General features: G+C 43.8%; 1 long non-coding RNA gene across 2 annotated transcripts in view; it reads right to left on the bottom strand.

Moving 5' to 3' along the window:
* Positions 1-19,055, bottom strand: part of LOC110341632 — a 123,220-nt gene that overhangs the window by 17,767 nt on the left and 86,398 nt on the right. For both annotated transcript variants that reach the window (XR_005869768.1, XR_002383598.2), the window contains exon 4: positions 9,650-9,734. This is a non-coding gene — a long non-coding RNA (uncharacterized LOC110341632). The remainder of the gene's footprint in view (positions 1-9,649; positions 9,735-19,055) is intronic.

Here is a 19,055-nt window from a genome sequence, read left to right as displayed (position 1 = left end):
GTGGGAAAGGAAGGGTGGGGCTTCCCCTGTTACTGTAACTCTACACAGATTTCTGGGAAGCCTGCAAAAACATAAATTGTAGGGAAAAGTCTCTCAGCACTGACAAAAACAAAGAGATGGAAACCTGACACAGCATGAGATGAGCTTCAGTAGGAGGAAGTAGAAAGAAAAGAAAAAAAAGAGGAAGTGCCTAGAACAAAGGAAGACAAAAGGACACTGGTCACAACAGGGTAGGTTTTGTTAGTGTGGCCATAGACAAATGAAACGTTTTAAGGCTGGCATTGCAGGAAGATAAGAATGGAATGAATGTTTTAAAGAAACAATCCAAGAATAGCTTAGCATGTGTTCTCCTGAGGCTCATTTTCCTATTTTGCTTTGGTAAACACAACCACTCTATATTCAACCCTGTGCTAGGGACATGGAAAGGGCTGGCTGAGCTCCTGGTCTCAAAGAATGGTCAATGCAGCAGAACAGACGTACATAAGTACATACGGACAGTTGCTAGAAGTGGGGGGGCGTTGGGGTGGGGCTGCTCTTAAATCAGTGGGAGAGTTCAAGGGATATTTGTAATGTTAATTATAGATAACTTCTAAGTGCTTTCCATGGACTATGTCATTTGAGCCTCATGAAAGTGTATGTACCATTTTATTATACTTATTCTTCAGATATAAAAATGGAGTTATCCAGGAACATATGTATTCGGGAGAAATGAAAGTTTCATCAGGAGAAAACCTGTGCCAGGGCTGGGGATATAGCCCAGTGGGTAGCGTGGTCATCTGGCAGGCACAAAACCCTGCATTTGAGCCCTTGCACTGCATAAAAACAACTTTTGTGGTGAGCGAGGGGTCAGTTCTACTACTTAGCAGTCATTGGCCATAGGACAATCTTACTAATTCCTTCCAAGTCTCAGCTGCTACTTTTGCATACTAAGGGCACTGTCTTGGATGTGGAGCTATCATGAAGAGTAGAAATAATAGTCAGGAAGATTTTGCAGAGGTGGAAATGAGTGTGGTATCAGGTAAATGGTAGTTGGTGTTTCTCTAAGCCCCGCTGCCCGCAACCTACTAAGAACTGACTCGGACTTCAAAGTCTACACTTTCTCTCTCTGGCTTGAATTGTGAAAGATCATTGTGCCAGAATATGGGATTGTGGAGGATAAAAGTAGAAGCAGAAAGACTGGACCAGAGTCATGGCCATGTGGCAGACAGCTTCTGGAAAGATTTGCCATCTCGTGCCAACTCTTTCCTCTTGATAAATGCCATTAGTACTTAAGGGTCTTTCTCTCTGGGTATTCCTGCATAATTAACGCACTCAGCCTCCCCTACTTTCTTAACCTGTGTGGCTCTTCAAGCTCCCTCAGATATCTTTTTTTTTTTTTTTTAAAGATTTATTTATATAAACTGTGTTCTGTGTGCATGTACGCCTAAAAGCCAGAAGAGGGCACCAGATCTCATTGTGGATGGTTGTGAGTCATCTTGTGGCTGCTAGGAATTGAACTCAGGACCTCTGGAAGAGTAGCCAGTGCTCTTAACTGCTGAGTCATCTCTCCAGTCCCTCTCCCAGAAATCTTGAACCATGATGTTTAATACTGTTACAAACAAGTCACACTTGATATAGGACCTGTAGAGAATGGTCCAGGAAACCTCCATTTCTGCTGAAGCCTGTGGAATTGCCAACAAGGCTGCCCATCCACAGTGAGTACACCTTCATTCTACATGTGTGTCCATTCAGTTCATTTTTATTTTCCTTCCTAAGGTGACAGTTTCCATCAATACAACTCTAATGTGTGCCATACTGCCACGATGGCTGGGAGAAATAGTGAAAACACAAATCAAACTAGTCTAGGAGGTTTGGGAAGAAAAACACGTTCAGTTAGGAATATTTAGTGTAGGGGAGAGTTTGGAACAATTTCCTGGTTTGAGGAGATGGGTTCCATGTTGCTACCATCATGAAGACAGGGCATAAGAGAAAGAAGGGACCTAAGGGAAAACACTGGACTTGAAGTGCCCGGACAAATCCCGGTGGAGACAGATAGCAAGAAGTGGAATGCAGGGAGAAGGTGGAGGTAACTAGATGGGAGCTTCTGGAATTTGCATAGTATTAGTGCCTCCTCAGAAAGACTGAAGGATGCTGAAAGATAGGATCCAGGAATGGAATTCTAGAGAATACCAGTGTCAAAGACGGACCTGATGGGGAAGACTCTCAAAGAAAGTGAGAAGGAATGATTAGTGTGGGAGAAGCAGAGCTAGGGAAGGTCTGAATGAAGCAGGTGTTGGAGAGGGACGCAGCTACATCAGTTCAGCAGCCTCTCCCAGCAGCCTCTCCGTCTACAGCTACCCATCCATTAGACCTGACCCGCTCACCTACACTCGGGGACTTTCTTTTAACTTCTTAATCTGCTTTTTGCTTTGATCCCTGGACCTTCCTGCACTGCCTAGCTTCTTTGGGCTATCTGATGGCTGTTAAATGTTATTAAGTTCCCACCAGTGAAGGAAACACAAATCAAAGCACCTATGCTTCTTTTATACAATCCACCTGTGTTATTAGCGCCCCTGAGTAAGGAGGCAAAGCCTTCTGTTCACAGAGGCTGTGGGGAGGGAGGCAGGCACCAACTCTGCAGGTGGCTCTTCATACACAGACAATGTGCAGGGTAATCAGAGAAGCCATATCAAACCTGGTGTATCCACTGTTTGCTTTGGAACATGCATCAAGGAAAGAGACTAAGGGAGAAAAGTAGTAAAGGGTAATAATAATTCGGGTCCCATGGTTTATAACAGTTCGAAACTGGACAAGATCCAAGCCTCTGATTTAAAACTATGGTTAAACAACGGCATACCAACTGACACAGAACACTTTGTAACCATCAAAAGTGATATCCATGCAGATGTGGAAATGCAACTGTGAAATAAAATGAAGCAAAAAAAAATTGGATCTCACCAAATGTTGGCAAGGGTGTGGGGAAACTGGAATTTGTATGCCTTGTTAGTAGGATGTAAGATGGTGAAATCACCTTGGGAAAGTCTGGCAGTATGCAGAATTATCATTTGGTCCAGATAGACCATTCCTAGGCACAAACCAAGACTGATACACAAACATTCACAGCAACATTAGTAATAACAACAAAAAGTACAGTAACAACCTACACACCCACTGACTCATGAGCAAATGAAGACATAAAATACTACTTGGCTATGTTATCACTTCCAAACATGGATAAACTTTGAAAATATTATGCTTAATAAAAGGCAATCATGAAGAAAGACACACATTCTCCTTCCCCCCTCTCTCTACAAACACACACACACACACACACACACACACAAATATTAAATGCCCAGAACATTATAGGGATGTAAAGTATATTCATCGTTGCTTATGGCTTGGGCATAGAAGAGGGTGTGGGATGATTGATTGGGAGTAATAGCTAAATGATCTTTGGCTTCCTTTTGAGATAATACCAATCTTCTAAAACTGATAGTGGTGATTGCTGGACATCACTGCTGAGATATTGAAAATGATTAGAGTATAGGCTTCAAGTGGGCAAAACTGCACAGCAAGTGAATTAGCCCAGATATTTCTCAACTTTCAAATTTTAAACATCGTTGTATTATACATTTGTAAAGGGTGGGTACTTTCTTGGTGTACTTTTGTTTTTGTTTTAGTGCCTCTATTTATTTATTTATTTATTTTGAGATAGATTCTTGCTAATGTGCCTTACGCTCACTATGTAATTCAGATTGACACTGTACTCTTGGATATCTTCCTGCCTCAACCTCCCTATTCTACAATTACAAGCATGTACCACCAGTGCCTGGCTTAATGGGTAGGCTGCCTCTTCCTCCTTGGTGCTGGGATTAGAGGTGTGTGCCTCCAAACTCGATTGATAGTTGTTTTTAAGAAATCAAAGCATGGAGTGGTTGCTGCTTTGAATGCATCTGTATTTTTGTAAAATAACGAAGACTGAAAGAGACCGAACATTAGTTGAGATTTGAATGACCCATCAAATTTGGAGTCAGAGGGCTGGTTCCATCTCTCATCTTTTTCAAAAAATATTTTTCTATTTATTTGTGTGTGTGTGAGAGAGAGAGAGTGTGTGTGCCCTCGTGCGTGTGCCTGCATTCCATGGCATGCTTGTGGAGGCCAGATAACAACTTTCAGAAGCCAGTTCTCTCCTTCTGTGATCATGATGCAGGCCCCAAGCATCAAACTCAGGTCCTTAGCTTTGGCGGCAAATTCCTTTAGCCACTGACTGTCTCACCTACCTGTTCACCATCCCTCATGCTACTGCTCCATGACCAAAAACTGTATTTTTCCATTTGCAATATAGGAAAATTAGTTCTACCTCACATGGATGTTTTAAGGCACAGAGTGTTTAGTGTGCTCATTTTCTTTTAGGGTTAAGTATGAGGCTTAAAACAATGTGGTGATAAAGTCCAGTAACATGTGAAGGGAATTTGAAAGGGAAATCTTCCATAGAAGATAAGCTAGTCTGGGTCTCAGTCACACAGTTGTGTGCCAGGAAGCAAACTCAGCAGAGCTTTGGCCTTCAAAAGGAAGCACTGTCCCCTTGTCCTCATGCCTTGAAAAATGTCTTTATAACGGTCTGTGTGAAAATTAGGAAAAGCTTTCCATGTTCTAAAAAGGTACGCTGGTTATAGAGGTAATTTGGAGGTTTGGGGTGGGGGAGGCTGACACAAGGGAACAAAGGTGTGTGATGCCAAGTTACCATAGCAACATGTTCTGCTGCTCTGTTGCTCCCAGTCCTGGGCTTGCCCCCAGATGGGATGAGGAGCTTGGCAAACACCAGAACTAAGCTTCTCTGCATGACATTATTTTCTCCATATGCAGTCAAGAAAGGCAGTCGCCCTTCCCCACAAATGATGTTGAAAACGAGGAGCCCGTGTTTTTACAAAGTGACTTCCTGTCCTTTCTTAGAATGAGACTGACCGAGACCCCATGCTTTCCTCCAAGGCCTGGGACAGTTTTAAGTGCTCATTGGATGGCTGTGTCAGGAACAAGTGATCAGAATTTACTCAGAACTCCCAGGTTAGAAGAGAACATCATGGCTTATGGGCGAGAAGAGGCTCCTAAATTATACTCAAGGACTCTCAGAAAGAAGATCTAAATTCACATGCCACACACTTCACTGTCTGTTCCAAGCCACACATGTTTACATCTGGATCTAGCCTTTATTGAATTTCTTCAGCCTGTGGCCACATTTCCTTCAAATATTGTGCTATTATTCAGACAGGGCAGAGAGCTGCACCACCAGTGCCATTCAACCTGCCATTCTACACCCATTTCAGATGTTGTGGGGACAACATGTAACAATGTCTACTTAGTGGACACTCTGTTCTCTACCCTTCTGCTGAGATCTTGATGGAGAAGGGAGCCTGCCCTGGCCGGCATCTGGGTACATCATTTTTTCCTCATAAAGAACAGAGACAAATCTTCCTGGAGCCAGGACAGCTGTTTTTGAAATCATTCTCACAGAACTGGAAAGTCTCACACAAATCCAGAAGCCAGGCTCTCAGTTCTATCATGGAGGCGGTGTTGGGCTGGGGTGTCTCATACTCAAGAGAAACTTCTGTCTGCTTCTCCTTTACTCCAATAGTCTTACAGTTTTTGAAACAATCTCTGGGCCCCTGACTTCCTGGAAGACACTGTCATCTTGCAGCATCTTTGCTGCTGCATGGAACCTCCCAAGCGTAAGGGGGAAGGACAGAGAGGCATCCTCAACCTCACAGCTGTGTGAACTGCCTTAGCCTGCTAATAGCAAAAACCATGCTGGCACTCCCAGGAGTCTCCAGTTAATCCCCACAGTGGTTCTGGGAGGCAAATATTTTTCATTCCTGTTTTATCTTTGAGGAATCAGGTCTTAGGAAGATAATATCAGCAGTCCATAGCTGAGCTATTATTTAAATTCTGGTTCTGGAGATACACTTACAGCGAAAATAGCCAAAAGCACCAGAAGCAGCCATTAAGTTTTGCCATTGTCAAAACTTGGGGAGAGGAAAGGAAGAAAACAGGTACAAACAGAACCCTAATAAGTCTGGGGCCCTAATAATGCTAATTTTAGACCTTAACTGTAATAGCATATGTGTTGTGGTTGGTGGCAACAGGAAAGGATCGAACAGGAAATACCATGACCCAGATTCTGGCTAATGAGCAAGATTAACAAATACCAGAGCTGGCTCTGCTTCTAAGGCTGTCCTCCAAGACCCATCTCCTCTCTGAGAGCTTTTCTGAGAGACTGTATGCTTTCTAGAACCAATCCTTTGCTCTGTGCTCCACTGCCTTTTGTCATAGCTTGGTGACAGCCCTCCCTTATCACAGTGGCGTTTGTTTTTACATTCCCTAGTTGGTTGAGCACCTTGAGCACTGTGTCTTTGTACCCAGGACCTCAAACAGCAAAGTCTCAAGTCAGTGTTGCTGCTCAATAAATCATGCCCTTTTCCTAGTCTTAGTTTCTCAGTTTTCATCAGTATCTCATTTCCTTTACATCCTGTCTTGGCGGGAACTGGTATTCTTATTGGCTGCTTAGCATATAAACCCCCTTCTCATATCTGGGGAAACTGCTATTTTACGACACAGAATGAGAGAGTATGCCTTCCACTTATGGAAATTGGAGGACAGCAGTTGCCCTCCTGGATCTGTGGCAGTTGGAGCAAAAGACCTAATCTCACTGAAGACTCCAAATTTGAAGAATGACCTAAAAATCTTGGAAAGTTTAGAATTTGTGCTAGTGGTGAAGTATAGAGTATTCTAACTAGCATGTTTCTGTAGTGTTATCTTACTTGTGTTTCCTGGTTGTTATTTCAGTATTCTGTCTTTTCTGAGACCTTCAAGGTACCCTCCAGTAAATTCCTATTTTGATTACATTAGTCAGAACTAGTTTCTGGGGTTTTTTGTTTGTTTGTTTGCTTTTTGTAACTAAAAGGCCTGGCTGATAATTTTGTTGATCCCAAAATTCTTGGTCTTAGATAATGGGGATCCAAAAGTCAACAAATAACTTACTCGTGGTCCAAATCCAAGACAGAGATGTGGGATGACCACCTCGTTTGCTGCACTATTATCTTTTCACACTCACTTCCAAAACCTTAACTGCAGTGGGCGCAGCTGCAGGCAGTAAAACAAGGTTTGAAGATTGGAAAAGTAAAGGTTAATAAATCTAAACAGCCTCTCTGAGGTCCCCATACTAGTGGGGGAGGCCTAATTTTCAAACCTCCTGATTTCCACCCTAAGGCGTTTCATAGCAAAAATAACACTAAATGATTAATTTTCATTGATTTAATAAATTCATCTGCAAACATTCTCTAACCACCAATTACGTGTCTTTATCAGGACCTACTGTGGTTTTTGTTTTGTTTTTTTCCAAGACAAGGTTTCTCTGTGGCTTTGGAGGCTGTCCTGGAACTCGATCTGTAGACCAGACTGGCCTTGAACTCACAGAGATCAGCCTGCCTCTGCCTCCCAAGTGCTCGGATTAAAGGCATGCGCTACTACTGCTCTACTATGTGTTTTCTAGAAAGTACTCTAAGTGTGATTATTGTGATGGTCAATCTCAATTGTCAACTTGAGATCTAGAATCATGCTGCTAGGCATGATGGGAGGGATTACCCTGATTAGATGAATTGAGGTGGGAAGAGGCATGACGTGAGGGACTGGAGGAAGTGAAGGCCTACCAGGCCCAGAGATGAGCCAACCTGGAGTCTGTCTACTTGGCACTGTCAGAGGTCCTGATCCTGCCAAGCAATGAGGGGTGACTAGGTGATACTGCCTGAAGCTTAGCAACAGGCACTGTCAGAGATCCTGATCATGCCTGGCCAATGAGGGGCGGCCACTCTTAATGCATCTTAATGCCTGGGTGCTAGGAGGGTATATAAGGTTCTTCCCATTGCTAAATAAGGGAGTCTCCTGTTTTCCCTTTACCTGACCCCTGGTATCTGAGTTGTTGATGTGGCCCCTTCTCAGCCCCTCCCCTGGGGAAGCTGTTAGGACTCAGCAAAAAGGCATTACTGTGATTAAATGAATCGAGGTGGGAGTAGGTAGGATGGGAAGGATTACCGTGACTAGATTGACTGAGGTGGGAAGGCTCATTCACTGTGAAACTGGTTTGGGGAGTACATTAGAAGAGTTTGGAGGAATAGGTGATAAAAATCCTAAAAGTTTGTAAACAGACATTAATAGGCAATTGTCCTATGAGCTCAGAAGAGAGAATGTTGTTAGAAATGTGGACTGAGATGTAGGGCTAAGAGATGGCTCAGAAGTTAAGAACATAGGCTTCTCTTCGAGAGGACCTATGCTCACACCTGTATGTAACTCCAATTCTAGGGAATCCAATACCCTCCATGCAGGCAAAACACCCAAGCACATAAAATTAAAAGGAGGAAAAGAAAAAGGAGAAATGTGGACAGTGGAGATTGCACTTAATGAGTTTCAGAGGAGACAAATCTCTGTGGGGAATTGGAACACAAATCTCTGCAGAGGCCATGACATTCGTCTCCACTTTGTCAGTGTCCTGAAACTTAATGGGAAGCCAACTTTAAAAATGGCAGAGTGATTTGGTAGGGGAAATTCCATGAAAGGAGAGCATTTGAGATGTGGCACCATTATTTTTAGATACTTTTAGCCAGGTTTACAGCAAGATTCAGGAGCAAAAAAGTATAGAAAAGCTTGAAAATGTGTGTGCTCTTACTAGAAAAATAAGTAGTTGAAATAAAGATGTGGCATTACAGAGGTTAGTGCCTTTAAAAAGAACAAGAAACGGAAGAGGAGGAGAAGGAAAAAACACTTTTCATGGGAAAATATGAAAGATACTTTGAAGGCAACTGAGGGATTGGCCAGATCCCAGTCATCACAAGTTTTAGGGTGTAAAGTTGTAAACTTGTGAACTCATTTGAAAGAGAGATCTTGGGGTATGTTGCTCCCACAGGGTTTTTCCCCCGCTATTCCTACTTGCAATAGAATAGCTGGTCACCATTTTGGGTGTTCTCAAAACTAAAGGAGGTGAGACCTAGCTGGAGAAGGTAAGTCATGAGGAACAGGTCTTTGGAGATATATTATTTCTGACCTGCCTCTTCTCTACTTCCTCTTCTCTTTCTACTTCCTGGCCACTACCATGTGAAGTGGCCTGTTCTACCATACTCTACCCTCACTGCTAGACTGAGGATGAGAGGCATCAATGTACAAACCGAGCTAGACTGCTTGTAACCAAACTGACGGTCTGACTTGTTCCTTGCATGTGGTATGTGTTGTCAGTGTCTTATTATACCCTCTTAGCCCACACTTCCATATGCTGAGGACAGCCTACTCAGAATACCTGTTGACCCTGCCTGAAGAGTGTGCTTGACTGTTATGCCAGAAAACTGGGAATGCCAGAGCAGACATCTTGAAAAACAGCCCTAAAACAACGATACCAGTGAGACTAGTAGAGAAACGGCCCCATCTCCTGCTGCAAAATACTCTGAGCTCTATTGTTCAATGTCTTCCAAAAAATTCCCAGTGGGATTCAGCTTCAGGTAACGTTGGTGGTGACCTGCTTGATAGTACACAATAACTAGTAACCCTTCCCCTCTTTGCCTGGCATTCCTACTTGCCAACTGGGTTTTTTTTTTTTCTGGGATCACCTCCAAAATAAGCTACTCACAGTTAACTTCTGTTCCCACGGTCTGCTCCTGGGGATTCCGACTAAGATACCAAGTGCACTTGGGGGAAATTATTCAAATCAAGACCTGCAAAAGAAAGATGGCATTACTTTTCTCCCAGAGACACATTCATGAGACAACCTAGCCTAGTTCCTGACATATAAGCAGTCTGGTGCTGGGTGCTGGTATGTCTGGAGCGCTTCTGGGTTTAGAGTTCTTACCTCATACTGTCTCACTTCTTGTTTCTCAGAGAAGCGATGTTGACCCAGCTTCATCTCTAGTCCAACCTCAGCTCTGGTGGCCACACCACACTTCCTGCCTGGCTCCATGCCAGATGCTATCCCTTGTTTTAGTCCTGCTCACCCATTGTGACATCTCTGAAATTGACCCATCTCTCACACATGTGTAATCCAGCATAATAGTCTCATGACCTCCGTATAGTTCTTCCTTGTGCTTGTCAAGCTTCCACTCAGGGTTATCTATTCCGCAAGACTTTTCCATTCTCCCTCCTTTTTCTTTTCTGTCTATATCACACAAATACATGCACCGAGGGCACGTAGGGAGGACACCTAGCACAGGCATGTTTTTCTCTTTGAATGCATATTGTGTGCGTTCTTACTTCTCTCCTCCTTCATGAGAATGAAATATCTGTCTATAGCAGAAACTGTATCTTACTTCTGTATTTCTGATGCATATCTTAGCACCCAGCTTTCAAAATTGTAAAATAGTTTTTTAGCCAGGCAGTGGTGGTAGATGTATTTAATCCCAGTATCTGAAGGCAGAGACAGGTGGATCTATGAGTTTGAGACCAGCTTCGTTTACATAGTGAGTTCCAGGACAGCCAGGGCTACACAGAGAAACCTGACTTGAAAAACAAACAAACAAACATACATGCATACATACATACATACATACATAATGTAAAGTCATTTTTAAAATTAGACAAATTTAAAAAAATATCAACTCAGAAGAATTATTCCTATATTTTCAGTTGAGGAAACAGGATCAACTTTAACTGACTGTATTCAGTTCAATGCAACTACTAGGTGGTGGATAAATGACTCAGAACTGACCATTTGACTTCAAAGTTGGACATTTCTTCCACTGCACGTTAGCTGTGAGCACTTGTACTAGAGATGCCCGCCTCACTCTCACATCCCCTTCTTAGAAAATCATCTATGTACAACCTTAGAAGGAAGCTAGGTTTCCATCCCAAATGACTGAGTCTCCAGACATGGTTGATGGCTGAGGAGGAACTGAGAATCTGCAGAGATGATCAGCTGCCTACAGCTCTGATCCTCTAAGGTGACAGAGAATAGGGCCGCTGAGCCTGATATTGTGGAGTCTTTGTTTGGTGGTCATGTGATTTGATAAGCTGTAAGAGTGGATCTAGGATCTAGTGGATCTACAGTTCAGTAGTTACAATCACTTGCTCTTGTAGGTTACCAGAATCCACACGCAAATTAGACTTTTATTTTGGCCACCAACCAGTTCCTAAATCATGACACAGAGACTTATTATTAGTTTTGAATGCTCAGACTAACTTAGCTCATTTCTTGCTAGCTCTTATAACTTCTCTTCATCTACATTTAACCTTGGAGCTTTTTTACCCTTCTTCTCCTTCTCCTTCTCCTTCTCCTTCTCCTTCTCCTTCTCCTTCTCCTTCTCCTTCTCCTTCTTTTGTTTTTTTGAGACAGGATTTCTCTGTATTGTTTTGGAGGCTGTCTTGGAACTTAACTCACTCTGTAGACCAGGCTGGCCTCGAACTCACAGAGATCCGCCTGCCTCTGCCTCCTGAGTGCTGGGATTAAAGGCGTGAACCACCAATGCCCGGTGCTTTTTTTTTTTAACCTTACTTTCCTTCTGTATGTCCTACTTTCCTGTTTCTTCTGGTTTCTGGCCCTGGGCATGTCCCTCTCTTTCTTCCTCATTCTCTTCCCCCTCTACTTATTTCTTATTTCTCCTCCTACTTATTCTCTCGGCCCACCAGCGCCCATCCCCATCCCTCTCCTGCCTAGCTATTGGCCATTCAGCCTTTTATTAGACTAATCAGGTGCCTTAGGCTGGCAAGGTAAAACAGCAACACATCTTTACATTATTAAACAAATGCAGCATAAGCAAGTGTAACACACTTTCACACAGATAAAGTAATATTCTACAGCATAAACAAATGTAACATCTTTACCTAGTTAGAATAATATTCCACAACACACATGTTGTCTTACAACATCTAAATTCCAGTTTCAGGGGATCCAATGCCCTCTGATTGGGGGGGCAGTACACAAGCACACACATGATTCACATACATGAGTGCCAGCAAACACACACATAAAATAAATAAATCTTAAAAAAAGAAGAGTGGATCTAACTTGAAAAACACAGAGTAGACACCAATTGGGTGGGAGATAGAAAAGAACGAGGGAGAAAGAAAGAGAGGGAGAGCAAGAGGTGGGAGAAGGGAGAGGAGAGAGAGGCTAACTTTAGTTTTTGATAATTCCCATTAATTATTGACAAATTAATTCCACTGGGCCCCAAATTCTTTTTGTAGATTTATTTATTTATTATGCATACAGTATTCTGCCATGTATGTCGGCAGGCCAGAAGAGGACACCCGATCTCATTATAGATGGTTGTGAGCCACCATGTGGTTGCTGGGAATTGAACTCAGGATCTTTGGAAGAAGCAGTCAGTGCTCTTAACCTCTGAGCCATCTCTCCAGCCTGTGCCCCCAATTCTTAATGGCCCATTTCCTTTTCAGTTAATTCAGCTCATTTTTCTGTCCCACATCTATATAAAGCTGTGATTCTTCCTCATGAACATCTCTGTAAGTATGGTTTCATGTTCACAATACATTTCTTCATAGTCTACCTGCGATGAAGGTAACTGCCTATGAATGTCACAGGTTACCTTGGAAAGAGATACTGAGGGAAATAGGATTGGGTATATGTTAGGGATCAATATGTGTGAAGGAGGAAGGGAGGAAGTGGAGTGCAGAGAGGAGGAAGCCTAACTTCACAGAGGGCCTGAGGGAGCCTCTAGTCAAGCAAAGGCTCTGGAGCACATGCTGTCCTCCAGAGCATCCTGACTGGATCTTTTTACCTGCACCCCTGGACATAGATGCCTGGGGATCACTCAGTCTTGGGCAAACTGATTTTCTGCAGCTGAGACAATCCAGAAGGAACTGGGAAGTTGAAGACTGTCTTCTGACCATACTCTATGTTTGGACAGCAAATCCTTCCTAGAGGGGCAACTCTGCTTATCTCCTTGACTGTGCCACCCTGTGATAAGGTGCCATGATTTTTTATTCTGAACATCTCATCTAGCTACCTAGCATGTCTGCTGAAGGTCACACATTGTGTTATTGCCAAGTCACACAGTAAACAAAACAGTTCTACTTTTCAATTAAGATCTTAATCTGAAGTGATCCAAGAGGCCAGGAAAGGGATATCTCCCTTTCCTTCTGTTCTAGTTCAGTCTCTTTCTTTGGTTTTTGGTTATTGAAGAAAGTGTTTTCCTACCCACTAAGTATGGTCTGTTAGTAATAAATCAGTTTCTTCATTCTCTGGAACTGCTTCTTCTATGTCCTTTGTCAACCCCACTTCTCCACCAAGGTGCTCAGTTTCAGGAGTAGAAACCAAGGGTCATGGAAAATATACTGCTCCCGAGTTTTGCTTTTCCACAAGAAGCAGTATATGTCAGCCTTCTACCAGAAAACATGGTAGGTAAGAAATGCTAGTCACATTTGTATTAGTCAGGATTCTCTAGGCTCATGTGTATGCAACTGTATGTGCATGTGTGTGTGTGTGTGTGTGTGTAAGAGAGAGAGACAGAGACAGACATAGAAAGGAGAGACAGGGAGATGTTTTGTTTTAATTTTTTCATTTATTGTATTTTATGTGCATGGGTGTTTTGCCTGCATGTATATATACACCATATGTATGCCTGGTACCAGAGTGCATCAGATCCTTCAAGACTAGAGGCACATGTTGTGAGCCATCATGTGGGTACTGGAAATTGAACTCAGGTCCCCTGCAAAACCAGTCAGTGCTCTTAACCACTGAGCCATCTCTCCATCCTCCAGAGCCAACTTAGGCTATGTGCTGACAAGGCAGGAGTCTGCAGGATAGCCTGCCAGCTGCAGAGCCAGGAGAGAGCCAGTGCGACAACTCAAGTCTGGAGGTCATCTGCTGAGATTTCTTTCTTGCTCAGGGGAAGCTAGTGTTTTGTTCTATTGGTTGAATAAGGCCCACTACATTATGATCCTCTGTTATTCAGAGTCCACGAATGTAAATGTTAATGGCCTCCAAAATGTTCTCAAAGAAACATTCAGAATCATGTTTGAGTAAATATCTGGGCCCTGTGACTCAGAAAAGCTGACAAAGTTAACCATTGTAATAATATAAGTTGAATTTTTCACAACCTCAGTTTATAGCAGAATTCCAAAGTAGTTGAGTGAGTGCCAGTTGCTGGGAGACCCGCTGCACCAAAGGCCTGCATGGTACTGAGCCTAACAATACATCAGCATCAAAGGGGACAAAAGGAATTCCAGGAAAGATGGAACCACCAGGCAGACAGAAACATTAGACTTAGAAGACTAGTTTGGCAAACACAGACTCTGGCTTTAATGGTTTCCTTCTGTTTCATAGATGAAGAAAAGGGAAATCCAGTAACCAAACACTTTGCTCTTCTTTCAGATAGACTTAGGAGAGCAGAGTTGCAAAAACAGACCTTTGGGGCTAGGGTGTTTCTCCTCATCACTTCCTGGCATGGGTAACCGAGGCACTGGCTTCTGGGGGGATGTGACGCTTGCTAACTTCTGAAATTCTAGATCCCCGAATGCATCCCTTGAATGGCTTTAGATATAAGGATTCATTCCCATGCCAGCATATCTTCCTGGTATCAGGCTCTATTTCCTGAATAGAAGTGCTCAAGCTCAGTAAGACTGGTGTTGAAAACTGTATCGGTTGCTTTTGCATCACTGAAGTCATGTTTTCGGCAAAAACAAGTTAAGAGAGGAGGAGCTGGCTTTGGCTCACTGTTTCAGACGGTTTGCAGTCTAGCACAGCAGGAACAGCAGGGAAGAAACGGCTCCCTCTGTGGCAGTGGGAGAGCAACAGCGCAGTGGGCTTGACGGTGGGCTTGGGAAAGGACTATAAGCCTGCCCTTAGTGACGTCTGTCAGCGCCTGAAGGTCCTAAAGCCTTCCAAAACAGCACCCTCAGCCGAGGAACAAGCATTCAACGCATGAACCTGTGGGGATGCTTCAGACTCAAAGCTTAATTTAAAAAAAGTTAGATAAATTTTGGGGAGACAATAAATTGAGGAATCTTCCCTTGTGTAGGCATAGAAAAGACTTTTTTAATTTTTTGAGACTAGATCTCACTATGTAGATCATGCTAGCCTTGAACTCAAAGATTCACCTGTCTCTACCTCCTGAGTTCTGGCAAAGATGTTTTAAAAGCAAAACTGAAGTTCTTGTTATAATTAAAAACCATTTCATAAATTTGTTTTATACATTCAGAGATTTGCATCATGGCATAGAGTTACTTAAAATAATTCTGTGCCTCTGAGGGGGAACACCAACAGACCAGGAGATAAAATTGTATTCTGCTTAAATACAACAGAACCATTTGCAGAGTTTGTTGGTGGTGCCTGTGTTCGGAGGTCCCTCATAGATGCGTCTGAGATTGGGAGCAGCTGAGTAGCCTCTCTTGGCCCCATCCCACCTCTCTGACACTTCCTCTGTGGTGTCTGGAGTTGACCCAGTAGCTCAGCAGCAAGGCCCTCAGAGGTCGCCCCTCACAGGCCGCCCCTCACAGGTTGGTCACCCCTCACAGGTGACCCCTCACACGTCGTCCTCTACGGCCCATTGGTCACATGCAGGTAAGAAATAACTGCCCTCGCTCTTTCTTCTTTCTTGCCCCAGATTCCCTGGGCCAGGTGAGCCCTGCTTCAAGCAGAGATTTGCTCTGTATGAGCTGCCTCTCTTCCAGTCAGCTGACTAATGGTTTTCTATCTTTACTATAAAACAACCTAGAAAAGTCCGTAGTTCACTGAGAATCCCTCTGAGTCATATCTTAGGGAAAAAAACACCTCTGCAAGTCATCCTATGTGATTTTAAAAAGAGCCTCTGGCTTTCAGGTCAGAGGAGCAGCCTCATCTTTTTGTTGTTGTTGTTTTTGAGACAGGGTTTATTTATTTATTTATTTGTGTGTGTGTGTTTGTGTGTAGCCTTGTCTCTCCTGGAACTTGCTCTGTAGACCAGACTAGTCTTGAACACACAGAGATCCGACTGCCTCTGCCTCCTTGGATTAAAGGCTTGTGTCACCATTGCCTGGCAGCCTCCTCATTCTTAAAAGCAGTCAACAATGGCTTTGGGCCAGGAGACAGGCAGACCTGCTTCTAGCTTCCATGGCATTGTTGAGGAGCAGTTGACATTTGTCATGTCACTTCTGTCAGAAATTTGGTCATGCCCATAAAGAGAAGATTATAACAATACCATGTGTACGAATGCATGGGGGTTACACACACAGCACCCTTTGCCCCCAGGGTTGTCTACAAACTAAATGAGATCATCTATGTAACAATACTTTGTCGACTCAAATGAAAGTTTCCTTTATTATCAGATTACAGTTTCCATATGTCAATTCTTGGCACAGCTGTCCTTAATCCTACCAAGATTTCTTTTTCCTCCCTTCTCTTGTTTCTTGGCAAAATGATCATATGCGCCCCCTATGCCACATCTAACACCTTTTTGGCTCCACCCTCCCTTCTCAGTTAGGTCGATAATCTCTGGCTCACTAGGTCAGGAATTAATCAGGAAGTCTTTCTGGTTGACAGCTGGATGGCTGACAGTGGCATACTATTGTTCAATCTAATTGTAGTCATGTGTAAACACCAAGTTATGATAAACTGAGAGTCCAGAGTTGTATGTTTCAGATTCCCATTGCGGTTGATTATCTAGGGGGTTTCCAGGCCAATTCTTAAAAAAGGTAGCCTTTGAAAACCCACTCCTACCCAAATATATCTCCCTTTTAGCTCCATGTCTTTTTTTTCCCCCTTAAAAAACAATCACTGAGTCCAATTTGTGCTGCTCTCATTTACTGGCTCATCCCTTGGGGCATGGGTGACCTGCCAGGGGCCAACCCCAAGAAGAAAACTGACTCCCCTGCCCCAGCAGTCAGGCCATTAAAGAATCTATTCAAGCCAGGGAGTGGGAATGATCTGCCTTCAAAGGTACCATGTCAGAGAGCAGCTAGTTTCTGACCTAGCCTTGATAGATGACTAAGATCTACAAGTCCAGGTTGAAGCAGGAGCAGTAAGACATGATTAGCCGCCAGGGACACCTTTAACCCCAGCACTCAGGAGGCAAAGGCAAGGTGGATCTCCATGAGTTCAAGGCCAGCCTGGTCTACATAGCACATTCCAAGACTACACAGTGAGACCCTGCCTCAAATCAACCCTCCCAATAAAAAGGAGGGGAGGGGAGTTTGTCACACCTCTGGTGAACTTTGTGTACCTTGATAGTCTGACGTACCACCTTTCTCGCTTTTCTCTGTACCCTCTCCCCCCACTGGACATGTTAGTCTAGTTTTCATAACTGACCTTCAGCCTAGTTCACGCTCACATTTCCCTGCTTGGACAGAAGCCCTGTCTTGAACTTCAGACTGCCTGGCTTACTTCCTGGCAATGCTTTGCTGACACAACCCATTCTTCCAGGGGGTTGGGTCTATGCCCAGTGTTCCACTCCAGGCCTGATTGCCCTGCAGCAGAGGCAGCCTCATTAGCTCCAGGTTTGCCCAGTCCCACCTTTCCACTCCTTTCCTACAGGCTCTGTTGCTGAGGTCCCACCAGGCCTCATCCCTAAACCTATCCCAATTCAAACAAGACACCGAAAAGCCTCATCTGGGGCTCATTTTCTCATTTATAGCATGCAGGGGTTGTAGTAGGTGACTTCTAAAGTATCTCCCTTCCAGCACTAACATTCTTTGTTTCTAAGTAGGCCAACTGTAAAAGAAGTCTACATCGGCTCAGAACAATTGAGGCTAGGGAGAGAGTGAGTCAGACTCAGCAAAATGTCAAGCTAACTTTGAAGCCAGGAGACTGGACAGCAGCGTGTCACTAGGCAGACAGCAGTCACAGCCTCCTGCCAGAGATGAACCCGCTCAGACAGTTGTGGACAAGATGCTTGCTGCCACACCCAGCTTATTAGCCACACTCAAGGAATTAGTAGTGACATTTTGTCTTTCCAAAGGGATGCAGCTTCTTTTATGACCTAAAGCCATTTAGTGCGCTGACTGTACTTCTAGCTTTTCCCGTGGCTAATGTGGGCACTTTAGGATTTAGTATTACATCATTAGTGCAGTGCCCATCTCCTTAGTGTGCAGGGAGTAGTCCCTGAGCACCTAGTCTTCCTCTTGTGGCTTCCTGAATTCCATTCGGATACCTCACAGGCTGTACCAAACTAAGAGCTCAGGTCCTTGGAGGGACACATTCAACTCCCCTGGTCATTTATTAGCTATGATTTTTGGAAATTTCATCAAGGACTTCCCAACTGTGAAATGAGATAGAAATGTCTGACTGGTATGTCTGACTGGCAGGGCTACCACCCAGGATGAGGGGCCTACTACACAAAAGCTTCTCCTAAATGGGAATCCCCAAAGCTTGTCTGCCTTCTAAAAACCTCCCTTCCGGACTTTCAAAAATTTTTTCTTGCTTATTTGACCTTTCCCTCTCATTCTTACATAAGCCTGTAGGGCCCCTTCAGGTCTACACAACTTCCTGCTCCAATTCCAGACCTACGGCATGCTGAGTCAGCATTAGCACTTCCTGGAGGGAACATTCTTTTTTCCTCCTTTCTGTCTTCCTTTTCCATTTTATTTATTTACTTGGTGTGTGTGAACGTGCACACCCCTGTGCTTGTGTGGAGGTCAGAGGACAACTTACGGGAGCCAGCTCTCGATTTCTGCCACGTGTGTGTCAGTGATCCAATTCAGGCCAACATGCTTGGCAGCAAGTACATTTACTTAACCACTGAGCCATCTCTTTTTAATCCTCTGTCTCTCTCTCTCTGTCTCTCTCTGTCTCTCTCTGTCTCTCTCTGTCTCTCTCTGTCTCTGTCTCTCTCTGTCTCTCTGTCTCTGTCTCTGTCTCTGTCTCTGTCTCTGTCTCTGTCTCTGTCTCTCTCTCTCTCTCTCTCTCTCTCTCTCTCTCTCTCTCTCTCTCTCTCTCTTTCTCTCGTGTGCATATAAGGAGGCCAGATATCAGTCTCTGGTATTGTTCCTTAGGCACCCTCCACCATTTTTTTTAACTTTTTATTTTATGTGCATTGCTGTTTTTGCCTCCATGCATGTCTGTGCCAGGGTGTTGGGGCCCCGGGAACTGGAACTACAGACAGTTGTGAGCTCCT

Source organism: Mesocricetus auratus, unplaced genomic scaffold (assembly GCF_017639785.1).
Source record: "Mesocricetus auratus isolate SY011 unplaced genomic scaffold, BCM_Maur_2.0 Super-Scaffold_4256, whole genome shotgun sequence".
Classification (NCBI taxonomy): Eukaryota; Metazoa; Chordata; class Mammalia; order Rodentia; family Cricetidae; genus Mesocricetus; species Mesocricetus auratus.
Note: the sequence above shows the minus strand (reverse complement) of the source record. Positions and strands in the feature narration are given on the sequence as shown.